Source organism: Pinus tabuliformis, chromosome 1_2 (assembly GCF_031772625.1).
Source record: "Pinus tabuliformis cultivar Carrire ecotype Pingquan chromosome 1_2, CPIR1, whole genome shotgun sequence".
NCBI classification, from domain to species: domain Eukaryota; kingdom Viridiplantae; phylum Streptophyta; class Pinopsida; order Pinales; family Pinaceae; genus Pinus; species Pinus tabuliformis.
Window position 1 is genome coordinate 336,929,937 of NC_142298.1, and position 27,903 is coordinate 336,957,839.

Below are 27,903 nucleotides of genomic sequence, written 5' to 3' on the forward strand. Positions count from 1 at the left end.
CTGTACTTAGGATTGAAAGTTAATAAAGAGAAGCTTATTTTGTGCATCTGTTCTTGAATCCTTATTTTGATGTTATACATTAATTTTACTCTATTTATTTACTACGCGCACTTGATGAATACTCATATGTGAATTTAATCTAAGTAATCAACTAACTAAGACTAATAAAAGAAGACTTTGGTAAATAACATGTGTCGCACTGCGGCTAGAACTGTGCAAAGACAGTATCACACGGAACGCGGCGGCCGCAGGTGCGTGTTGTGCAGTAAGTGCGAAGTTGGACAGAGTACCAATCACCTCATATCAAACATCCCCAAGGTGCAGAATCCTAGTTCTAGCACCCTCCCATACTACTTCGAGTGAGACCTCAGTTCGTGCTCCACGAACTATTGCCGAAAAGGCCAATAGTATCGAGATTTTCTTGGCTAAATCACTTATGAACCTAGGTCAAGCCCCACTAAGCCAAAAGACACATAGATCAAACACACTCACCAATAGAATATCCAACTGTATAGCGTTTTCAAAGTAGGCCAACTCCTTCACCATGGCAAGTGGCTCACCAGGGACCAAGTTCAACAGAAGTTTCCTCATCTCATGAAGGAACTCAATGCAATGGGGACCATTGCTTCCTAAGGGTGGAGGAATGATCCTGGTGGATATTGGTCGCCACCTGCCAAGTCCACTTGGCCCCCACCATTGTTTTCTTCAACTTTTCAGTTTACTTAATTGTAGCATAGTTTACTATTTTTAGCAATTTTTCGAGTCGTGAACTTCTGGAGCGGTTTTAAGGACCTTAATGACATTTTTTTGTAAAAGTGGGAGAAACATGGGTCCATGCACTGATGTCTATGTTCCCCAAGTTATAGTTCTCTGGTAGATCTTTCTAACGAGATATTGTGTGCGTCAAATGGAGATCGTATGCCAAACTTACGACCCCGGGAAGTTGATGTACCAATTTACTCAAACGGGGCCCACACATTGGCGTTTCATCTTCTACGGTTAGGTTTAAATCCAGATCAACAACCTATTGTTCCTATCTCAATCTTGCCTCCTAATACTAATCCTCAGCGACCCTTTCCTACTGCTGGTGTCTCTCCTAATCAATTTATGCCTACAACCATTTCCCTAGGCCTTAACCATCATAGATTAGTTCCTCCATGCCATTATTCTTTTGTTCAGATATTGTTCTTATTTCCACATCCCATGAACGTGATGGCTCAGTTAAAAAAAAAATCGATCGTCGAATGGCTTTGGGCCTTTTCCTTTCATGGGGCCTTCCCCTCCTCATAAACCTCGCCATGAAATGACCACCAACAATTTGACTCTTTTGATATGAACAACTAGAGTCATTCATACATTTTCCTCCAAAACTTTGCGAAGAGTAACAATTCCCACGAGTAGATTCGAGAGATGGAACATGGTACCCCTCTCAATAACCTTACTAACAAGTTGGTGGAACCCCTATTACATTGGGAACCATACTTTGAATATCCAGAATCATGTGACTTGATGCATTGAATAATTTTAAACACGAGGAAGAAAATTATGAACTTTATTTGATGTTGCAACATTATAAACTTTAATTGATGTTGCCACAGTTGTGGTTTGTCTAAAGGGAAGTCTTAGGCATGTCTTGGTTACTAGGCATAAATTTTAAAGTATGGATTTTACTAGTTTTAATTTTATTTTATTGTTAATTTGAGAATCACTCGATATAATGAGTGTTAAATGAATTATTCAAATGATAATAAATTAGTTAATTGTAATTAATATTTATGAATATAGGTCATAGATTAATGACTTACTCTTTTTAGATAATCTCAAAAATTATATTTCATAAAATTAAATTATGAAATTCTTTCAATGTTCAAATAAAGAGTGAAGTGAACTAATTCAATAGTTCATAGGGCATAACACTTGCTAAGGTTTTTGCAGATTGGGGTAGAGACCTAAGTTGGATTGATTATAGGGAAAGCTACATAGCTAAGCTCAGTTGAGCTAGAGCAATCTTGGAATAAGTGACCTCTCAATAAGTTTTGAATATCAACGACAAAGCTTGAGAAGTGTCGATTGATGCTATGTGATTCATTTGCTCATTTAAGGTTATTAGTAATTGTTTGGTATGCTTAGCTAATTTTGTTGTCGATGATCCCATTGTGATGCATTCCAAATCTTAAAAATTGAGATAGGTGATCCTCATGCCTAGATTTGAAAGAACATGGCTTAGTTCCAAGTTTGAATATGCCAAAATTGGATTTCCAAGCACATAAACATGGCCATGTTTGTAAATTTATTGTTGCTCACATGCTCTACATGGGGCCAGTGAGATTTTCCATAGGTAACATTGAATCTCATCAACAACCCCTTAAAACAACTTCTCAATTGTCAAACCAAAAAGAGAGAATTATCTAGTTCAATCCTTAAAATGTAAAAAAAGCACTAAAAATGTGTGAATCCCTCGTTTCTAAGGTTCCAATTGTTATATCTCTTGCATATGAAGCATAAATGGTGTGCCATAAGAAGTAGTGCACAGAAAACACAAAGGGTTTTTTGAGGACTAGTTGCATGATACACTTTGATGCCTTTTTTATGTACTCTGTAAAGCATAATGTAAAAATTTGCATCTTGGTGAGATCTTTTTAATGTTATGATTTTGAACATTTGGAGGTCAAAATTTAATTACGTCAACTCCATGATGCTCGGTGATCTTTAAAAATATGTCTAGGCTAATCCCTACCTTTAAGTAGATCATTCTTTTTTCTATTCATTTGCTAGCTTGTTCATGACTTGTGAGACTAACATTTTGCTAAGAAACCATGAGTTAGGGGAATCTAAGACATCGAAATCACAAAGGGATTGCACTCAACTTAGACCACACCAACCCTTAACATTTCTAGTTTTTTTTTACCCTTGAGGTTTTGAACTAGAAACCTTCATGCAATGAGTGCCTTAGAAAACATCTGTAATTGATTGTTCTAATCCCATGAGTTTCAAATAGGTCATTCTATCATAATGCCTAGTTTGGTTTAAAGCGGTTTCCACTATGTTTTCATATTGTAGTTTTAAATTAGATTTGGTCAACTCCAACATGATCTAAAACTTTAAAATATTTTCTTAAGTCATTCATTGTACCTGAATTCTTCATTCGACCTAGAAACACAATTTCTTCTTTGGTACTTTTATATGTCTAATCCATTTCCCATAGTTATATATGTTATTTGATAAGAACATTTTAAGGGATAAATTTCTCCTAATCTCAAATTCCATGTTTTTGGCCAAAAAAAATTACATATTTCCATTATTTTATAAAAGTTGTTCACCTAAATTTTATGAAAAAAAATTACTTAACAACCAAAATTTTATAGAAATATATAAAATTTAAAAAAATGTATATATTTTTATAAAAGTATAGCTAAATATTTTAAATTTGTATCCTCAAGATTAATTATATTTATAAAATCTTCAGCTATATCAACCACATTAATATTTTTAACATAATTGTATTAATAATATATATTTATTTATCATTAATCTATAATTTTATTTTTAAACAACGTTATCAAAATTATTTAAAACTTAAAATTTACTTGACAATTAAATTACAACTGTATTATATTCTAGATATTAATAAAAAATATTTCCATGTGTTAATATGTATGTAGTTTAACTATAAATGATGACGTTGAATATGTACAAAAAAAATTGTAGCCATTGTTATATTTGGATGTTTGTTTTGTTATATTTCGATGTTTGTTAAATAGTGAATTGGAGTTTTTATTTTCTCAAGGGACCATAATAAAGTGGATTTGAGTTAATAATTTATGGTAAAGAGTGCTTTGATAATGTATCATAATCATAAAGTGAATTTAAATTAATAATATATGGTAAAGAAAATTTTGGCTAAGTATTTAAATTAATTGTATTACAGTTTTTTTATTTTTATTTTTTATATTATATTAGAGGAATCTATTTTCTTTAAGGGATAGTTATGAGTGGATTTGAACTAATAATTTATGGTAAGGAGTGATTTGATAATGTATCATAATTATAGAGTGAATTTAAATTAATAATTTATGGTAAAAAAAAATTTGACAAAGTATATAAATTAATTGTATTACAATTTTTTATTTAAATTAATTGTATTACAATGCCATCAAAACTATTTTTAAATTTGAAAATATAGAGTTTAATGTTAATGAAAATTATATTTGAGTTTAAAAAGAAAAATAATCTTATTGGCCCATTATGTTATTGTTTATATCTGTTTGATCGTTCCAAATACCTAGTTATTATTTTCCAAGAGGAGAAAGAAACTCGGAGTGTACATGTAGTTTACACATGACGACGTTGACATTTATCAATGGTTTTTTCAACTGCCTAATTGACTATCCCAATTATACAAACCCTCATTCTATGCATTGGGTACAGTGATAAATATCCACAGACTTGATTTATTGTGGAACTATACATTCTTTATCGTGGACTTTAATTTTTGGAGGCCACTTGCCAGGACGAGGGGGTGACCTCCTTGGGATGCTTCTCAATGGAGGACAACTGTCCCTTGCTGCTTTGAGGTTTATTCCCCATTGAGGGCTCTCTTTGTCGCGTTGACTCGGATGGTGGAGGCCATTGCTAGCAGTATTATGCTTATTTGAATATATGAAAGGTCTTTATTGTTGTTCTTGCTCGCGATGGAGGGTTTCTGCTCTTGTCCACGCACAGAGGGTTTCACTGTGGTAAAACTCTGAACCCAACTTCTGTCTTTTCATCCTCGCCGCTGCTCGAGAAGGCCTTTCGCTCCTTGATTGTTCTTCCTTCTTGACTACAGTGTGCTACTATGGCTTTGGGCGTGGCTACAGGGGTACCGAAGGTGTTTTATGATAGCTCGGGTAAGTCAACAAAACACTAAGGCATTGTTTATTTAGAGTTGCAGTGTTTGATTCAGTCGCCAATGTTTTCTAACTAGCCTCATTATCAGCGTATGCATGTGCAACTTGAGAGGCCTCACTCCGGCTGTCAAAACTCAGCTTGGTCTTCAATGGGTATGAACTTCGTTCTGTATATCTTTCAAGAAATGAAGGGCGTGCCGCTGGTCTCATGAATCGTTATGTTGCATGTATATGTTAGCAAGAGCTAGGGTTGCTCTAGTTTAGAGCTTCTAAGTTTTTAGCTAGATTCAGCTAGTTGACATGTATTCTCTGTTAATGAGACCATGAGTCTCTAGCCTTTGAGGCATTATTTTTAGTTTTATGAGGGTTGGGCCGGAAATCTCTGTTCCTTCCAAATGTATGGTACTTTTCTTTAATTTTTGTGGTGACTACTGTCCTCAAACTGGTTGCATGAATAAGCCAGCTCGGCTCGAGTTTGATTATGTAAAACTGGGACATTTTCCTCTTGAACTGTAATTTCTAATGGTAGTCTTTATCTCTCGTTAATGTATGGTTCATGGTTATTGCTTATGAAAAACCTACGGCTCATTTGCTTGGTGTCTGTACTGGAATATAACTTTAAGTGACTCCTTCACTCACTGATATTTAATACTCTGTTTTCTTTGCTTCCTGGCTTGAATGTATTTGATCTCGCAGACTGTTTCTTTGCTATAGGTTTTCCATGTTTAAATCTTTCCTTTCATGGATAACTGCAACCTTGCGGTTATATTTCTTACAATTTCCTACTGATTGCTTCCTTTCCAACTAAAGAATTAGTTCCAGTTTTGTTTATCTGTACCCAGATTTGGGGATTCCACCGGATTGGAATAGAGTTATGTTTTTGTTTTAATATTGAGAAGGAAATGGTTCTCTGTATTTATTGAAACGTAGATGTTGTTCTTTCCTACTAGTATTGGGCCATTATTTATGCTGCTATCTGGAAATTCTTCTGAATAGATACACAATGTTATCTCTTAAGCTTTTCGAAAATTCTGTCTCATGTTGCCAACTCCTGAACTTAAAGGGGTTTCAATTTATACATGTTTAGTGAATCAATTTTCATTAATTACTATTTGTATATGCGACTATATTTGGGATTATCATTTTGTTTAAGGGTTACTGTTATTAGTAATTAAGCAAGATGTTTCAGATGTAACATATTTGGTTTGTAATTTAGAATTCTATTTTATTAGTTATTGTTGATAGTATTCAAGAAAGATATTCCAGATGTAAACTTGTTTCACTTGTAACTCAGCATTCCATTCTAAGAAAATTACTGCTAATAATAATTAAGCGAGATATTCTAGATGTAAACTTGTTTGTCTTGTAATTTAGCATTCTATTTTAAGAAAATTACTGCTAATAATAATTAAGCAAGATATTCTAGATGTAAACTTGTCTAGCTTGTAATTTAGCATTCTATTCTATGAAAATTATTGCTAATAATAATTAAGCAAGATATTCTAGATGTAAACTTATCTTACTTGCTGAACTCCCGATAAACTTATAACTCGTTTAACCTCCCAACCTTGAGACTTGCACACCAGCACCTTCAGTCTCCCCTCGAGGTACCCGAACTTGGTAAATTATTCAAGAAAACCCCGTCTTGAATAGCAGCAGATATTCGATCTTAACTAGACTTATCCACTGCTTGTCTGTCTGTCTCTACATCACAGAGATTCTTCTTTCTTACTCCTCCATTCCCTTGATCGCAGATTCCCATAACTCCCATGCTCTTGATCTCTTAGGGATGGATTTTTCATAGGAGCAGTTAGGGTTGGGTAACTGCCCCACCAACTGTTTCCTGAGAACTCATTTCCATCACCCTTATGACAAATATATCTCATGAATTAAAACAGTTTCTTTCCTTAACATATTCCAGTACTAAATTTCTTTTAATCAATTTGATTTTTTTTTTCTAATTATAAAAACTCAAATTAGTTCTAGTTTGTTTTACTGGCAGTAAAAGTAAATATTCACAATCACAGGGGATGTCACATCCCCCCCCCCCAAGGATTGAACATCGTCCCGATGTTCCTCTATGGGAAACAACCATGGATATAACTCCCTCATAGTTTGTTCATCTTCCCAGGTGGCTTCTTCAGGTCCATAATGTTGCCACTAGATTTTAACTTGGGTAATAACTCGTCTTTGCAGTATCACTTCTCTTCGATCGAGTATACCCATTGTCTCCACCAAGAATTATCCCTCCGGTTCGACTTGCTTGCCAAAATAAAAGAATTCGGTCATTAAAAAAAATTCATTCAACTGCTAACTTTTACTTCTGCATCTGTATATCTATACATTTTTATGTACGTCTACAATAGATTGTTTTGAGAGATTTGTCTTTCCGACTCACCTGGATGTCCTGCTAGTTTATTATATGTTTAGCATCATAAATATATCTCTTAAGTAAAGAAACATGAAAAACATCATGCACATGAATGTGGCTGGGTAGAGCGAGCTGGTATGCCACTAGCCTGATTCGAGCTAAAATCTGGAAAGGCTCATAGAATCGGTGTGATAGCTTAGCACATCTGGTCCATTGCAAGGTGATTTTCTTGGCCTTAACCCGAATGTACACGTGCTCCCCTACTTGAAACTCTCAGAAGATCCTTTTCCGATCAGCAAAATTCTCTTGCCAATCTTGAGCAGCCTTTAAACTAACTCACACACTTTTCACCATATTTTCCATCTCTTCTAGCATATCTAGTCCCAACATTAGTTTGTCATCTGGCCCGCTCCAACTCAGAGGTGTCCTGCACTTATGCCTATATAATACTTCAAATGGGCTCATCCGTAAGGATGTATGGTATCCACTGTTGTAGGAAAATTCTACTAGATGCAAGTAGTCTTCCCATTATTGATGGTTGTTTCATTACATAGTCTTGCAACATATCTTCGACAACTTGATTTACTCTTTCCATCTGCCCATCCGTTTGAGGATGATATGCAGTACTGAAATGTAATTGGGTCCCCAATCCCTCAAATAGGGCCTTCCAAAAGGCTGACGTAAATTTTACATCTCAATCAGAGATGATCATCTTAGGTAAGCCATGCAACTTAAAAACATTTTGCATAAAAACATTAGCAATTTGTACTGCTTTATAAGTTGATTGTACATGTATGAAATGAGCAGATTTTCTCAGCTTATCTACCACCACCATGATAGAGTCATTTATCTTTTTTGTTTTATGTAGTTCAGTAATGAAATCAATAGATATTGTCTCCTCCTTCCATTCTGGAATGGGTAGTGGGCAAAGCAATCCTGTTGGGCGTTGGTGCTCTTATTTTATGAGCTGGCATTCCAAACAGTGTCCTAGGTATTCTGCTACTTCTTTCTTCATACCAGGCCAAAAGAATTCCTTCCTAAGGATAGAAATCAATTTCTGATATCTTTGGTGTCCTACGTAAGGACTTTTATGATATTCATTCAAGATTAATTCTTTAAGAAATTTTTGGTTAGGCACATAAGTCTCTTCCTATAAACCAGCAACTCATTTGGAGTCACTTTGTACCCCATTTGATGTTCGTGCCTATTTTCCACTTTTTCTTGCTGCCACAAATGGTTATATACCACATCTTGCATGTCTGTTTCTTGAATCCGATCATAGAAGGTAGTGCGGGACTCATTAAAAGAAATATCGTATAAGCAATTTACCTTCCAGCTTAGAGCATCCGCTACTCGATTTTCTTTTCCCTTCAAGTGCCTGATTTCAAAATCAAATTCACTTAGGAAGTCACCATAATGAGCTTATCTAGCATTTAATGTGGGGTGTTTGAAATAGCTTGTTAGGCTTTGATTATCTGTTAAAAGAAGAATTTTTTTGTGCAACAAGTAGTGTCGCCACAGTTTCAAAGCATGAATTACCGTTGTTAACTATAGTCATATGCAAAATACTTTTGCTCGTATTCCTTGAGCTTTCTTGATTAGTAAGCTATGACCCTACCCTCTTGCATTAGTATGCCACCTACCCCCTCCTTGCTAGCATCTGTACACACTACATATTCCTTACTAGGATCAACAATACTCAAAATTGGAGCAGTGGTGAGCAGGTGCTTAAGCTAGTCAAAGCTTCTTTGACAATTAGTGGTCCACCTAAAGGCTCTTCCTTTCTTTTGCAGAGAGGTAATAGGGTATTCTACCATAGAAAAACCTTGCATAAACCACCTAGAATATCTAGCTAGGCCCATAAATGATTTTATGTCAGCCACATCTTTCGGTACCAACCACTCCATAATGATTTTTATTTTCTCAGGCTCTACCGCAATTCCTTCCTTGATGATAATATGTCCCAAGTACTGGATTTTTTCCTTGAAAAAGTCACACTTGTTGTACTTAACATACAGTTGGTGTTCTCTTAGAAATTGGAGGACAATGCGGAGATGTTCCTTATGTTCTTCCATGCTTCGTGAGTAGATCAAGATATCATCAATAAAGATCAACACGAACTTGTCTAAGTATTGATGGAATCTGATGTTCATGAGGCACATGAAGATGGCTGGGGCATTGGTCAGTCCAAAAGGCAGCACCAAGAACTCATAGTGCCCATATCGAGTTCTAAATGTTGTTTTGTTATATCTTCCTCCTTTATCTGGATCTAGTGATAACCTGATCGGAGGTCAATCTTGAATAAAACGGCTGCCCCCTTAACCTGGTCAAATAATTCATCTATACAGTGCAAGGGATATTTGTTCTTAATGGTCAGCTTGTTTAACTGATGGTATTCCATGCACATTCTCATTCTTCCATCTTTTTTCTTAACAAACAATACTGGAGCTCCCCAAGGGGACACACTGGGTCGTATATACTTCTTATCTAGCAACTCCTGCAACTGCATTTTTAATTCTGTCAGTTCAAGGATACCCATATGGTAAGGGGCTCGGGAGACTGGGGAAGCTCCCAGAATTAGCTCAATGGTAAAATCTATGTCCCTTTTTGGGGGTAAACCTGGAATTTCCTCAGGGAAAACATCAAGAAAGTTTTGTATTACTGGTATATTTTCTAACACATCAGATTTCTCCTTAAGGACAACATAACCTACTTGAATGGAAAAAATCTTACAGCCTTTTCTGATGCATTTTGATAGTTGGGAAGCTATTACAGGTCTTATTTGCAGAGGCTTTTGAATGCCCCATATTTCTTGTCTTTCCCCCTTATCGTCTCGGAAATTAATGGTTTTATTTTTGCAGTTAATAAGGGACCAGTGCTTTTCCAACCAATCCATACCAATAAAGATATCATATGATCCTAAGGGTAGTATATTCAATCTGCTTGCATGGATTGGCCAAATAGCTCTAAAGGGAAATTATTGACCTTGGCCAAAACTCTTCTTTTTGCTCATGTGGCTAATTGCACCAACCGTAGATTTTTAAATTTTACTGCTTGTAGCATACATTGTTCCACAATCTTGGGACTAATGTAACTTAAGGTTGCCGCGAGGCCAATCAAAATAGCTACAATTTGGTTAAAAATTTTACCTTCAAACTTGACCATTGTCGGCTGAAATTCTAGTTGGTGGTCTTCGAGGGTTGCGTTAATTTTGGGCAGACTTCTTGCTATTTCCCCTACTGTAGTGGCTTCTTGTAGCTAAGATATCTGGTTAGTTCCCCTACACTGTGGGCAATTTTTGACATAGTGCAACCCTCCACATCCCAAAATTGTACAGGGGGCCTTGCGACCAATGCAACTTCAATTTTTCCCAGTTGCTCATTAGTTTTTTGCTTCGCTTGGTAGCTTAAATCTGGGTGGATTTTTATTGAAGTTTCTATTAGTCTATCCCTTGAAAATTCCCTTGCTTCTTGAGCCTCTATTTCCTTTATGTCCGAGAATGAACTTATTTATCTTTTTTCATTCCATTTCTTGTTCATGTCCCTTTTTGTCTTTTCTGCTGATAGGAAATCCGTGCTTTGTGGATCACTTCGTCCATGGTCTTTGGGTTGTCAAATTCTAGTTGTTCTTTCATAAATAAAGGTAAGTTGTTGATGAATCGCTACACCTTTGCTTTTTCTTCACGTATGTGGGGCACATAACGAAGCAACGAGCTTAACTTTGTTATAAATTCATCCATGGTCAATTTTCCTACCCGGAGATCATGAAACTCTTTAGATTTCTCATCATAAAATCTTTCTGTTAGGTACTTTTCTTTAAAATATATTTGGAATTTCTCCCAAGTTATACTTTCTTCATCCATTCCCCGAACAGTCTTTACTTCCGCCCACCATAATGTGGCCTTTCCTTATAGTTGGAAAATGGCTAAACAAGCCTTCAAGTTATGGTCATACTTGTATAGTTGGAAGTATTTGTTCATATTTATGAGCCATGCTTCTGCTGCTTCTTCCTGCTCTACATCGAAAAGTGGGGGATTTGTTTTTCGAAACTCCCCCTGGAGTTCCACTTTCTGTTTTTCTGGGTTCGGTGGTTGGATACATTATCAGACTCTTCTTCACGATTCTCCTCACCACCCTCGGTTTCCCCATCTTCTGTCCGGAATTCTGGCTCCCTTGACATATTCCTACATTCAGGGCTAGGAACTAGTGGCCAATTATTTTGTCTATTAGATAACCCTTTTATAATATTTTCTTGTTCCAACATCAATCTCTCGTTATCTACCCGTAAATGGGCCATTTCATCTTTTAACCCTTGTACTGTCTCTCTAATGTCTGTACCGGTATCTCAGAGTTCCTCACCCAGCTGTACCCATACTTCAAGATTGCCCTCCTAAAATGGCAGGGCTTCGGTCCCTGCTCCTATTGCAGGTCTGGATGGTAGGTTCCTTGTTCTTCTCATGTTGATTGTTCCTACTTCCTACATGCATACGACAAAACTTGTTATTTCTTACCCAGAGGTCTCAATTTTACAACCTGAGCGCTATGATAACATATGCAATGTCTCCATATAAAAAAAAATTGAAAATGATTACAAATCACAACATATCCATAATTGCTAATTATATTGACTTATCATTAACGATATTATTAACTACAATAAGCACTGTATACATATGTCATCACTATACATTTGGGGTTGGGTGGATGTTGTTACAACCATAGCTTAATTTGTAGGCAGGTTTATGATTTCCAAGGTTTACATTTATCAATTGTTTTGTCAACCACCTAATTAAATATCTGAACTATAAAAACCCTCATTCTACGCATTGGGGTACTATCATAAATATCCACAAACTTGATCTATTGTGGAACTCTACATTCTTTATGGTGGACTTTAATTTTCGGAGGCCACTTGCTAGGACGAGGGGATGACCTCCTCTGGGTGCTTCTCCATAGTGGACAACTGTCCCTTGCTGCTTCGAGATATGTACCCCATCGAGGGCTCTCCTTGCCGCATTGAATCAGATGGTGGAGGCCGCTACTGGCAGTATTATGCTTCGTGGAATACAGGAAAGGTCTTTATTGTTGTTCTTGCTCACGATGGAGGGTTTTTTCTCCTGTCCACGCGCAGAGGGTTTCACTGTGGTAAAAATCTGAACCCAACTTCTGCCTATTCATTCTCACTGCTACTCAGGAAGGCCTTTCGCTCCTTGAATGTTCTTCCTTCTTGACTACAATGTGTTGCTATGGCTTTGGGCATGGCTACAGGGGTACTGGAGGTGTTTTGTGACAGCCTGGGTAAGTCAGCCCAACACTATGGCATTGTTTATTTAGAGTTGTAGTGTTTGATTCAGTTGCCAATGTTTTCTAATTAGCCTTATTGTTAGGGTATGCAAGTGCAGCTTCAGAGGCCTGGGTCCGACTGTCCAAACTCGGCTTGGTATTCAACGGGTATGAGCATAGTTTTGTATATCTTTCAAGAAATGAAGGGCGTGCCCCTGGTCTCATGAATTGTTATGTCGCATGTATATGTTAGCAGAGCTCGGGTTGATCTAGTGTAGAGCTTCTGAGTTTTTAGCTAGGTTGAGCTGGTTGATATGTATTCTTTGTTAATGAGACCACGAGTCTCTAGCCTTTGAGACGTTATTTTTAGTTTTATGAGGGTTGGGCACAAAATCTCTGCTCTTTTCGAAAGTATGGTACTGTTCTTTAATTTTGGTGGTGACTACTGTCCTCAAACTAGTTGCATGAATAAGCTGGCTCGTCCTGAGTTTGATTATGTACTATTGGGACATTTTCCTCTTGAACTGTAATTTATGAGGACGGTCTCTATCTCTTGTTAATGTATGATTCATGGCTATTGCTTATGCAAAACCTGGAGTTCATTTGCTCCGTGTCTGTACTGGAAGATAATTTTAAGTGACTCTTTCGCTCACGGATATTTAATACTCTATTTTCTTTGCTTCCTGGCTTGAATATATGTGAACTCGCATACTATTTCTTTGCTATAGGTTTTCCATGTTTAAATGTTTCCTTTTGTGGATAATTGCAGCCTTGCCGCTATATTTCTTACAATTTCCTACTGATTGCTTCTTTTCCAACTAAAGAATTAGTTCCAGTTTCGTTTATCTGTACCTAGATTTGGGGATTCTGCCAGATTGGAATAGAGTTATGTTTTTGTTTTAATATTGAGAAGGAAATGGTTTTCTGTATTTATTGAAAAGTATATGATGTTCTTTCCTACTAGTATTGGGCCATTATTTATTATTTATGCTGCTATCTGGGAATTCTTCTGAATAGATACACAATGTTATCTCTTAAGCTTTCCAAAAATTCTGTCTCATAGCTTAATTTGTAGGCGGGTTAATGATAAATAGGATTAGTAGTTTTAAAACAATTCGTTACTTGAATTTCATTAACTTGTTTTTGTTGACTCTGGCGTGGTATCTACTAAATCAAGTGCAGGAGACGTATGAGTGGCTGTCAAGAAAACGTTGTAGAGATATCAGGAAGTATTATTAATTGACAAATAATATTAAAAATGGAAGGTTACACATCACATGTATTTGAAAGTCTGAGAAAGATCGTTACGCCAACTCTCTAAGGGTTGACTCGGTTAGTCCAGAGTTAATTTTAATCACAAATGACATTCAACAGTTTCTGGTCGTGTGAATGGAAGGTAACGGAGGTAAAAGGAGAGTATTTACCAGTTTTTGCTGGTGAGATTGGAATGTAACGGAGGTAAATTTGAGAATGTGTGCATCACTCCCATGTACAGAGTTGACGTGTCTGTGCCCCTCACCTAGAGAGATTCTCGGCTCTGTCACTCAGTCATTAGATTCCTATAAATAGGATATCAATATGTTGATTACGCTGTCTGAAGGTATTGCTCAGAATGGAATTCTTTCAATTTCATTTCCTTTTCAACTTTCTTGGTTTTGGGTGCATGGCGTTTCGCGTGGATCTGTTTCAATGTTAACACTTTCTAATTATAACGAATGGTGTGCGGTCTTGAAGGATTCAAGAAATTCGAGTTGCGTGAAAGAATGGGCGGCTCAGATAATGGTACCAATATCGTGTCTGTCAAATCACCAAACTTTTCATTTGTGGATGCAATTTCAGGTATTTATATGTTATTTTGAAATATTGGGTTTCGTTGGTTTATTTTTGGATATAAATTAGGTAGTGTAAGTATGTTGAGAAAATAATAGAAATTGTTGTATGATTTTGATAAAATTTTGTGGTAATTTTATTAAATCTCTATTATAATTAACAATTATTTTGAGTGCGGTAAGGATTTTTGATGGTATAGAATTCATATATAATATCAAAAATGATTTAAACATTCCTACACTTGAATTTTTTTAAGAAATTAGTAATCTTAGCTAAATTGCAGTTTTTTTAAACAATGCTAGTGAGTAAGTTGGAATATTTGGAGTTTTTGCTATTTTATTTTTGGTTATATATATAAAGGGCGTTGTCTTCTTCCAAGGCCACACATTCTCCTCGCAAATTATTTTTAATTAAATTTCGAGAATTTTTTTTCAAAAAATACTATCATAAGAATGTTTGAATTTGTTTTTTTATGGTAGAAATGGATTTAGCACTCTCAAAAAGCTCTGGAGCACTTAAAATCTTGAAATTTGATAACTGTAATTCAGATTTCCAAAAATTTCTGCAAAGTTTTAATGTCACACCGAAATTTCCACTATTTTTCAAACAAATTTGTATTTCTATATATAAACTACGTATAAACTGACATGATTAACCACTGTGTCCAAACTTGAATACTAAAATATTCTGAGCTTGAGCTTGGCGTTTCTGTGGATTAATACTGGATGCAAGGATGAGGCGAAATTTCTGTGGATTAATGGGTGTAAGTTGTTGGTGGTGCAGGGAAGACTTTTGAAACTTTGGATCCTCGAACAGGAGATTTGATAACGCGCGTCGCAGAAGGTGATGAGGAGGATGTGGATTTGGCTGTGAAGACCGCCCGGGAGGCTTTTGATAAGGGAACTTGGCCTCGAATGTCTGGCATAAATAGATTGCCTTATGATTTGGATCTGATGAAGAATTTCCGTTTTTGTATGTAGAAAAGGGGTCGCTTTCTCAATAAGTACGCTGATTTGGTAGAGCAGCATCTAGATGAACTAGCAGCTCTTGAAACCCTAGATAATGGAAAACCAATCACCCATGCTCGTGCGGTCGATTTGCCGGGGTGTATCGAGACTCTCAGATACTATGCAGGTACTGAACAGTCAATACTCCATGATACCCGTGCTTAAAATAGCTCCCATAAAGGAATTTTGAGTCTTATATGTATCTTGGGGCAGGTATAAGATTGAAAATTCCTATTATATTATGTGTAGGTTGTGGTAGGTGTTAAGGATGGAGTGATCTGTTGTTGTAGGGATTATGTTGTTTTCTTGGATATAGGGTTTGAATCTCATGTTATGATATGGTTGTGGATTATTGTTTTTTTTCTATTTCTAGTTGAATATCATGTTATGACATGTTTATCTACCTATATAGATTTATCTTAAATACGGATCTAACATGAGTTTAGAGGGATCTAATTTCTTCACGTACAAATTTTTCTATGAGCCTACATTATTTAAATGTTTTGTATGGTTTTTTATTTTCAGATTTTTAAAATTTTTTATTTTCACTGACATGAGCAAAATTTCAACTTTGATGAGGGACAGACAACTTGACACATCACACTGAGTTGTAGAATAAGCTTCTCAGCTCAATAATATAATTAACTATCTTAATTTCTCATTTCTCATTTCTCAAAATAAAAATAAATTTTATTTGTACCAAATATAATAAACTATTTAATATTTTAATATTTTTTATCTTATATAAGATATTTGTTTGTAATGCCACATTCTATTTAAATTTTTTATATTTTTTTATCTCTGATAACATATTTGTTTGTAATGTCATATTGATTCCTTTATTTTGATTTCTTATAATAGAGATAAGCGTTATTTGTACCAACCAGATTATTACAATAAACCATCTAAACTTTTTTCTCTCATGTAACCTATTTGTTTGTAACGCCACCTTGATTCCTTTAAATAGCCGGTAAAGGTAAATGTTGTCGCTAGACTGTTGTCTTTTTATGACATATTTATTCCTTAGAATAAGAAATAGGTGTTGTTCGTGTAGTTTGTACCAATAAAACAATATGTATTCTGTGGTAGGTTAACGAGAGTTTGTCAATATGGTTCATTGTCCAAGGTTGTAACTTCTAAGTTATCACAATTATAAACATCGCAGGACCTCCACTGCCCAATAATAAAAAAATACGTCCACTGTCCAATAATACTAAAATATTATATTGACTTACACTGCTCTCGAAATGCAATTAACAATGGTTTCTATGTGATTAGGCTATATAAATTTCATGACGTGTACAGGAGCGGCTGATAAAATACATGGGGAAACCTTAAAAATGGGAGGGCAATATCAGGCATATACTTTGCATGAGCCTATTGGAGTGGTCGGTCAGATTATACCATGGAACTTCCCACTTGTTATGTTTTTCATGAAAATCTCTCCAGCTTTGGCTTGTGAATGCACTATAGTTATCAAACCTGCAGAACAAACTCCTCCAATTGCACTCTATTGTGCACATCTGGCCAAGGAGGTAAGTCATTATATGTGTCTGTAATTTCTATTCACCGTTGAAGTCAGAAATCATTTCTTATCCCCTAAGAAGTTTTCATGCCAATGTTTTGCTGTTGTGTTCTTAATGTGATAACTGGTTTTGGAGAAACGGCTGGTGCTGCAATAAGCAGCCATATGGATATTGACAAGGTAATCATGTTTCTTATTTATCTTTCTTAGCATCAAGGTACCATGGAAGCAATATTGGTAAAGAAGTATTTGTTTGTGTGTAGGTCGCCTTTACAGGGTCTACTGATATAGGTCGGGTTATCATGGTGGCCGCTGCCCAGAGAAACTTGAAACCTGTAACCCTTGAACTCGGGGGAAAATCTCCGTTGATTATCATGGATGACGCTGATATTGAGGAGGCCGTGAATCTTGCCCATACGGCCATATTTTTAAGCAGTGTAAGCACAACTCAACGATGTAGTCATAGTCTGTTATTAGGTCCGCTTCCATTAATCAAACCAATTACTGTTTCATTGGGATGGCAGGGACAAGTATGCTGCGCAGGATCCCGGATATATGTTCAAGAGGGCATCCACGATAAATTTGTGAAGAGAGTAGTGGAAAGAGCGAAGAAACAGGTGGTCGGCGATCCTTTCAACCCAGAAGTTGACCATGGTCTTCAGGTAAGTTTATGTTGATCTGTGAAATTATGTCCGCAATTTTCTGTAAGGGGCTGACATTTTTAGAACTGTATTCATCAGAATCTGGGTTACCAATATCTGTTTGAATTCGGCATCATTTCCTTTAAAATTTCAAATTGCAATTCCACAAATGAATTCCATACTCTCTGAAAGCTTATTGCAGTATAGTTATCTAATATTAATTAAGCCTATTGCAGTATAGTTATCTAATATTAACTTTATGTCCATTGCAGATTTTAGGAATAACTTTATGTCCATTGCAGATTTTAGGAATATTTAATTGCAGGGAAACTGTAATGAAGTATAATTATGCAAGGGTGAATTTATGTCTATTATAGATTCCAGAGATATATCTAGGAAACTGATTGTTGGGAGAGAAATGAATGGTTTGATTTTTATTTTCAGATCAAAGAATATTGATTTTATGCAATATCTAAAATTATTTACCAAAAATTCTAACATATTCTCAAAATCTACAATTCACATAATAAAGTTGTAGTCACTTATACAACATGTAAATCTCATATTAAAAAAAAATCTTAAAGTTTTCAATTTTTTCATAGAAAATGAGCAATGTCTATTATTTTTGCTAAGTAGATTGAAAAGGCGCAATTTGAATAGAAAGAAGCACTATAATTATAAAAATGTGTATGCTGAATATTCATGTCAATATTCTTTCCTGTCTGAGCAGATTGACAAGACACAATTTGAGAAAATATTGGAATACATTGAGCATGGGAAGCGAGAAGGAGCAAATCTATTGAGAGGCGGTAGTCGCGTGGGTGAGAAAGAATTTTACATCGAACCAACCATTTTTTCCCATGTGTAGGTTCTCTCACTGAACACTATACAGCTGGATGCCAAAACTTTTTACTTTGACAACAGTTTAAAATATATATATAAAGTTTCCTAATGTTTTAGGGTGGATTTCTTTATGCGTTGATGTATTTGGAAGACATGAAGATTGCGAAAGAAGAAATATTTGGACTAGTCATGTCCATTTTCAAGTTGAGGTAACTTCGAAATCTAAATAAAAAAATATTAATTATTACATTATATTATTTATTTTTTGTTATCATTCTTGTCACACTTAATTGTTTTTTGTAACTTTACAATAATATTTGCAGTGAAAAAAATGGCAATATTTGTATTAATAAAATGAAACTTATTGATTAGCTCTATTAAAGAGAGTTTGAGCTAGAAGAGTCTGGCTCTGCAGAACGCTCTAGATTGTTTATGCACATTATACATTAAATAGAAAACATGGTTTTAGGGAAGTTACAACAGCATCCTAAGAAATAGAAACTAATTCCTATCGTGAGGTTACATGAACTAACTCTATCTATTCTAAAATATTCTCCATTATCTTCAACACTCGGGCCCCTTAATGGAGAATGAGTTCACATATATGCATAACATCTCCCTACACATTTGAAACTTAACTTTTCCAAGAGGCTTAGTGAAAATGTCTGGAACATTATCAATTGTATTACAAGATTCCAAATGGATTTCTTTGGATTGCAATTTTTCCCTGACAAAGTGGAATTGTGTATCAATATGTTTAGTGTTTTTGTGAAAGAATGGATTGTTGGCCAGCTTGATTGAACTCTGATTGTCGCATCTGATTGTTGTTGCGATTGTTTGTTCTTCCCCAACATCCTGGAGAAGTCTTCACAACCAAACCGCCTCACACATTGCTGCACACATGGCTTGATAAGTTCTGCTTCTGCTGAGGACAAGGACACTGTGTTCTGCTTCTTGCTGCTCCATGTGATCACCGCGGATCCAAGACTGAATGCATAACCTATTATAGATCTCCGATCATCTACATTTCGTGTCCAATCTGAATCTGCAAATCTTGCCAATCTAACATCAGAAGAGTCAGTGTAAATAATTCCATAATCTACAGTACCTTGTAGATACTTCAAAAAATTCTCCGCTGCATTCAAATGGCTTTCAAGTGCCTTAGACATAAATTGGTTTAGCACACTGACTCCATAAGACAAATCAGTTCTAGTGATGGTTAGGTAGACCAGACTCCCAACCAGTTGTCTGTAAAGTGTTGCATCCGATGCTTTTGAGCCATCCTCACACTGCAATTTGATGTTCTGCTGCAATGGTACTAGTGCCAGCTTACACTGATCCATTCTAAACTTTTCTAACAGGCCTTTGATATACTTTTCTTGAAACATAAATGTTTGACTTGAATCTCTCCAGATCTCGAGACCTAAACCGTATCTGAGTTCACTGAGATGCTTCATCTCAAACATCTGTGACGTCTGTTGCTTGATTTCATCAATTAGATATGTAGCATCACCTGTAATTATCAAATCATCTACATATAATGAAATCAACACTACTCACCCTTGTTCATCTTTCATGGTGTAAAGATTAGGGTCATTTTTACTTCTATTATAGCCAGCTTGTAGAAAAAATGAATCAATTTTCTCATACCACGACCTGGAAGCTTGTTTTAGTCCATAAAGTGCTTTCTTCAATCTACAAACTAAATGTTCTTTTACTTTTTGGACGAACCCTTCTGGTTTCTCTAGATAAACCTCTTCTTTCAGTTCTCCATTCAAAAATGCAGACTTTACATTTAGTTGGTGTATCATCCAATGTTTCTTAGTAGCTAAAGCAATTAACATTCTGAAAGTATTTAATTTAGCTACAAGGGCGAAGGTTTTTTCATAGTCTATCCCTTATTTTTGTGAGTATCACTTTGCAACCAACCTAGCTTTCAGTTTTTCTATAGCATGGAAAATTTTAGGGGCGAATTTTCGCCCTTTGGCAAAATTAAGGGGTTTTAAATTTTTAATGGGTGAATATTTTGTATCATAGTACATTTTTACAAATCACCTGAAATTTATTTTATAAAAAAATTAGGTATGGAGGTTAGCCCACCTTATTTTAAGGGAGAGGGAGGTAAATTTAGCGTTTCAAATTAGGAGTTACAACCTTCCATTCACCCTAATTGTCAATAATAGGTTTTATTTAAGTGAATCCCATGTGCCAAATACCATATTTATAAAAAAGGTATGGTAAATTAATAAAAATATAAATAAATGAGAGGTATGGTACATAAATAAAACATTTTTTATATTTACTCCATAAGTCACCTTATATACATGCAATGCAAGGGTGTAAACAAATAAAAATATAAATAAAATGGAGGTATTGTAAATAAATAAAACATCTTTTTATACTTACTCAAAAAGTATGGTAAATAAATAAAAATATAAATAAACTAAGGGTATAGTAAATAAATAAAACCTCTTTTTATATTTTGTCCATAACCCTCTTTCTATTTATGAAGGCTCCAAAAAAAGGTTTTATTTAAGTGAATCGTATGGGCCAAATACCATATTTGTAAAAGAGGTATGGTAAGTTAATAAAAATATAAATAACCTAGAGATATGATAAATAAATAAAACATTTTTTTATATTTACTCCATAAGTCATTTTATATTTAAGGACACTCAAAAAATGCGTTATATTTAGGTGAAACCCATACCATGGGCTAGATTATTATTAATACCATGAAAAAAACATTATTAACCCTAATATTAGTATTAATAAAAATAAAAATAGCACATGGTATTGACCCATGGTATTCATGTGGAATGTACCCTATTTAAAGGGGGGAATTAAACCAACATAGATCCATCTTTACTTTGGATCTACTAAGCTGCGAGAGGGATCAAATATCGTGATATGCAAACTAGCATAGAGTGAAAAAATATTTGATTCCTCTTAGGGCTTGGTGGATCAAGAGTTAAAATGGATGTTCTAATTTAATGTATGTTAAACATTTTAACTTGGTTAAAATAAAAAATAAAATAAAAATCAATTATTAATTTTATTAATTTTTATAAATTATTAATAGTAATTTTTAAGCTCCAGGTTTATCATAACCCATGGTATCGACCCAAGGTAATACCATGGTATTCATGTGAGCATAGACTATTTAATGGGGAAATTCTATCATCATAGATCCATCTTAACTATGGGTCTACCAAGTACTCAGAGGGATGAATAGATTTCATCCCTCTAAGAGTGGTAGATGTGGAGCTAAGATGGATATAGGTTGGTTTTTATGATAATGAAGATATTAAATAGACTTAGAAAATTATATTGTAAAAACATCTTAAGGTGAATGGTTAAAGCTACATTTAGTCACTTCACAAAATTTAGTAAAAAATGCCAATATCTCCATTAATATTGGTTTTTCTGATTTAACAAAAAAAATTCAAAACTGTGAAACCTTATCACTATCTCCGCATCACCCTTGCAGAAGATTTCCAGTCGTTTTTCAAACATTCTCAATATGATATCTCCATGAAAAAGTTTAGGTATTGATGTTGAATTAGTTGTTTGAAAAATAAGCTGGTTTGTAGAACCTTTCATCTTTTGTGCTATTCTTAGTTTGTCCTAATGATCTGTAGGGGTTGGAGCCACTGCACCATATTTTCCTAAAAGGTGAAGATTGTTCACCAAAAAGGAAATTAATCTACATGTTACAACGCTGTTAAAAAATGGAAGACATATGAGGGTAGTGAATTATGCTAATAAGCAATTTAGATTAGGAGAGACGTAATTAAATTTTATTATTTAATTAAAGATTTCCAATTAAAATAATAATAAATCTACATTTATATATTCATATATTGATTGAAAGGCTTCTTACAATGGTCACTTCTTTCAATTAGATCCCCTTCAAGCCTTTGGGATACCTAATACTTTATTATATAATATAGTTGGGGCTTGCTACTTGTTGGCGTGTTGGGGTAAACAAACTTGATGTGTTTTTTTATCTCGCAGTTGGAGTCTATGGAATAAGAAAGAATTTTGATAACTTGAAAAAAGTGGTAGCTTGACAAAAGTTGTAGAGAAGAGATTAATCTCTCCTACCTTGACAAAACTCGTGGTCAATATCAACACCTACAAGAACTTTGTTGTGGAATATTATTAAAACTAATAGAAGGATATGAAAGAGTGTATTGTAGAACCTTGACAAACATGCCCAGTGAAACTTGGAACATTGTTTGTAGGAAGATAAAATTATGTTTCTTTTCTCCAAACATGTATGTTAGTATATTACAATTTATTGAATATGTTTTCTTATTATCATATATGGTTTCTTACTTTAACAAAACATTCACCAAGACTTCACAATGTTTTATTATTCAGTAATTGATCTGCCAAGACCTTACAAGATTTTATAATTCAGTGAAAGATTCTCCATCACTATAAAAGATAATATAATCTGGTGAGAGATTCACCAAAAATATTATATATACATATTATATTATTGATAAAATCGCCTCCCATTTTTTGTATGTATCATGGGGATTAGCCCATTTATTATAAATATAAATTTAGGGTGGTTGTTAAAATTTTCCCTGTTTTATAGTTCCATCTGCATTAATTTTCGGTTTATATAGCCATTTACAACCTATGGTCGGTTTTCCTCTAGGAAGTTCAACCAATTCCCAAGTGTTATTTTTTATTATTGAATCATATTCCTATTCCATGGCGGTTTTCCATTCACTACTTTCATTTGCTTCTTTATAACTAAACGCTTCAACCACATTCATCATACTAGTTATAAAAGCATTTTCCCTATATCTTGCAGGCATTTGAGCTTTCCTACCTGATCTCCTGAGTGTTGGGGTGGTGGTTTCAAACCTTATTTGATCATCATTTGATTTTTCTTTCTGCTGCTGTTGCTGTTGCTCATCCTCTGCCTTAGTCTGCTACTGACCCTGACTATTCCCTGCTTCTCCTTCATCCACAAAGTACGGAATGTACCATTCCTCATTGTGCTCATCAGGTTCTTCATGATCCTGCTCATGGAATTTAACATCTCTACTAACAATCTTGTGAGTAGAGGGATTAAATAATCTGTATGCTTTATATGATGAACAATACCCTATAAAAATATATTTGATGGCTTTTGAATCTAATTTTCTTCTATCTTCCTTTGGAATGTGGGAAAATGCTTTAGATCCAAATATTCTCAAGTGTTTTGCTACAGGCTTATATCCATATAATGCTTCAAAAAGAGTTTTAGACTCAAGACTTTTTGTAGGACTCCTATTTTTTAAATAAACTGCAGTATTCACCGCTTCAGCCCAAAAACCATTTGAAAGATTTTTACCTTTTAGAATACTTCTAGCACATTCCACCAGTGTTTTGTTCTTTCTTTATGTTACTCCATTATACTGTAGAGTATAGGGTACTGTAAACTGCTACAAAATTCCATGATTTTTACAATATCTGATAAGCTCATCCTTCCTGTATTCTCCCCCTTGATCAGAACGGAGAATTTTTATCTGTTTCCCTATTTTTCTTTCAATCATATTTTTAAACTGCTTAAAGTATTCGAATGTATGACTCTTCTTACTTAAGAAATACACCCAAGAAAACTTCGTATAGTCATCAATGAACAATAGGAAATGCAGTGCACCACCTAATGATTTTGTCTCCATGGGTCCATAAAGGTATGTGTGCACTAACTCTAGTATATCCCTCTGTTTCTTTTCTACTGGAATAGGGAATTCGTCTCTATGCATTTTTCCTAATATACAGTGATCACAATCATTATGAACTTGCTTTAGCATAGGAAGATCTCTTACCATTTCCTTCTTTTGTAGTAACAAAAAATCATTGTAGTTGATGTGGCCGCATCTCTGATGCTAAAGCTTTTCTGTAGTCAGGCTCATTGCTGTCAATGCTCGAACTGGTGCAGGTCTCACATCCAACCTATACAGTCCTCCTGTTCGGATTCCTGTAACAATTGTCTTCATGCCATCTAGCAGATCTTTAATGTAATGGTTAGATTTTAAAAATTCAACTTTCAAATCTTGATCTGTAATCATAGATACATAAATCAAGTTCTTTGTTATAATAGGCACATACATAACATTATAAATTTGTTTGATATTACCATTAGGTAGGATGACAAAAAATTTCCCACACCCTTTGACTCGATGACTTCTGTCATCACCTAGGTAAATCTGTGCGCCTTCGTTCATTTCTTTAAAATCTTCAAGCCAATGCTTATTCCCTGTCATGTGCGTTGACGCTCCTGAATCTACATACTAGATATCTGCATCAACATTCTCATCATGATCTTCCATGAACAATCTTAAATTTTGCACCTGATCACCATTCGCGAGATGACCTGCATGTCTTTTCGACTTTTGCTATTCTTCATGATATTTCTTTTTCTTACATTCCCTGGAAATATGACCCAATTTTCCGCAATAAAAACATTTAGTTTCAGAGTATTTTTTATTCGGATGCATAACTTGGGTTTGATTTGGCGTTTCTATGAACTCGCTCTGTTTTGTTGTTGTGGACCTCCTTTCCCTTTGTAGAAGTTTTTCTTCGCCATCAATGCAAGATCGACACTCTGGGGCTTCAGAGTCGATCTTCTCTCTTCTTCGTGCATCAATATACCTGTCAGCTCTTCAAAATGTGGGATTTTCTCTCTGGCATTTATCCCAGTGATGGACATTAGATAATCATCAGTGACACCATTCATTGTAATGGTTACAAGATCTGTATCGTCAACTGTATGACCAATGTCTGATAATTTGTTTTTCAGATCCTTGATCCTTGCTACGAATGAAACAATTTTTTTATTCTCCTCTATCTTCATGGATAAGATCTTACTCTTGAGGAACAGAAGATGATTTGAATTCCTCATCTCATACAATTCCTTCAAAATTCCCCAGATCTCGTTAGCTGACTTACATTCTCTGATGTGCGGTATGATGTAGGCTTTCACTGACATCTAGGACTTGCTTTTCTTTCTCCTTTCTCCCAATCTGGGATCGATGCTGATCCAGCCACGGGCTTCGGCTCATTCCCATTCACAATCATCCAAGCACTCTGCACTTATAGCAGAGTCTACATCTTGAACTTCCAATTTGCATAATTGGAACCATCGAGCTTGTTATGCTCATTCATGCATGCTTCAAAAATATTGTTATTCATCTTGGCGATTTAGAAAAAAAATTCGACAGGTAAAAGATGTTAAATTTACCCCAGATCTGTGACAGAGACAGATCATTGATCTTCAATGTTGCTTGATCTCATAGCACACCTGCTGATCACCGTGGCTTCCTTCTCAATCTCTAGACAAATTTTTGTTTTTAGCTACAGCCTTGTTCTTGGCCTCTCCACGCAGCTTCTCTGATAGCAACAACATTTGTTCTTGGCTTCCCCACGCAGCTACAGTGTTGTTGTTGGCTTCCACGATCGTCACAGAAGTTCATGTCTTTTCTACGACGTCGTCGCAGCTATACACGTCTTTCCTGCGACGAACTGCGATGAAAAAAATTAGAAAATATGTGCGAAGGTGCTACAGTGCCCTCTTTGCAGAGGTACACTCATAACTAGCGATGATTTTAGAATCGTCGTAGTTATCTGCCTTACAACTGCGATGATCTCAGTTCAAGAACCACCCACTAGCCAGCGTACAGGTTCCTCATCCCTGACGCTCTGATACCATGATAAAAATGGCAATGTTTGTATTAATAAAATAAAACCCACTGGTCAGCTCTACGAAAGAGAGTCTAAACCAGGAGAGTCTGTGTCTACAGAACACTCTACATTGTTTATGCACATTACACATTAAATAGAAAACATGGTTTTAGGGAAGTTAGAACAGCATCCTAAGAAATAGAAACTAATTACTATCCTTAGGTTACGTGAACCAACTCTACCTATTTGAGGATATTCTCCATTATCTTCAACATGCAGGACCATTGAAGAAGCCATAGAACTGGGCAATAAAACGATATATGTTTTAGCTACTGGAATTGTGTCGAAGAATATAAATACAGCCAATAGGCTTTCAAGATCTATTTGAGCAGGAGTGATTTGGGTTAACTGCTACTACACATTTTTTCCTCATGCTCTATTTGGAGGGTACAAGATGAGTGGGATCGGTAGAGAGCAGGGTCTCGATGTTCTTAAAAATTATTTGGCAGTCAAGTGTGTTATAATTCCTCTCCATGATTTACCTTGGTTGAAGAACTATGATTTAACCTCTATCAAATGTGTTTGTCAAATTCTTCATAGCTTTATATATTTACGTTGAAGCTTCAATAAATTTTTGTATGTAATCACTTGAGTCAATGATGTCATTTCATTCACATGAATTCCTTAAAATATTTATGTATCAAATTAGTCATTACATTTACATGGGTTTTTATTTAAATAATTATACATATAAAATTGAAATGATATTATTTATAATATTATATTTTTTAATTTTTTGAATGAATTTTGAACTATTTATTATTGATATGTAAATTTTTAATAAATTATTTGTTTAGTATGAATTTAAAATTAGATAAAGTAATAATGGTGAAGAGGATTTTGATTATGTTTAGTGATATAATTTATGTTTATTAAATTTTAAGAAATTATTTAAGTTATTAATTTACAAGATTTAATAGCTTTATAAATATTTTGAAATTGCTATATATAATATTTTTGAGATAAAATCTTTTTTGTTGTCTAGTTTTTTAATAAATTCTATTATAACCCCTGGTTTATCATGTGTTGAGAGGGATCAAATCCGTTGAGACGTATGAGTGGCTGTCAAGAAGATGTTGTAGAGATATCAAGAAGTATTATTAATTGACAAATAATATTAAAACTGGAAGGTTACACATCACATGTATTTGAAAGTCTGAGAAAGATCGTTACGCCAACTCTCTAAGCGTTGACTCGGTAAATTACAAGATTTAATAACTGAAATTTCTATATATAATGTTTTTGAGATAAAGTTTTTTTTATTGTCAAGTATTTTAATAAATTCTATTATAATCCTTGGTCTATCAAGAGTTGAGAGGGATCAAATCCCTTGAGGTGGAATTTTCTTAAAAGAAAAAATAAATTAAGAAAGGTTTTCAAGTCAAGGGATTTGATCCATCTTGACGTTTGATAAATCCAATTCCACCATTAGTGTAGATATATGTTGGTTCCAACTGTTGCGTCTACATAAAAATTTAAATGATCATCAATTATGTACATTTAATTTTTTTATTATTGAATATCTTCTATAATCTAAATAGTACTATCAAGAAAACCACTTCAAACTTTACATAAGGAATAATGTGAATATGGTAAATAACATTGTTCAATGATGATGATGGGAATGGTAAGATATATCACAAATAGATTATAGAATAATCTCAATCAATATTCGTCGCCATTTATTATAGCTATACTTGGTAGATGGGAATGGTAAGATAGATCACAAATAGATTATAGAATAATCTCAATCAATATTCTTCACA

At 34.8% G+C, this 27,903-nt stretch overlaps 1 pseudogene; it reads left to right on the forward strand.

The window, feature by feature from the left end:
* Positions 1-12,187: 12,187 nt before the first annotated feature.
* Positions 12,188-26,696, forward strand: LOC149205756 (aldehyde dehydrogenase family 2 member C4-like; annotated as a pseudogene).
* The last annotated feature ends 1,207 nt before the right edge of the window (positions 26,697-27,903 follow it).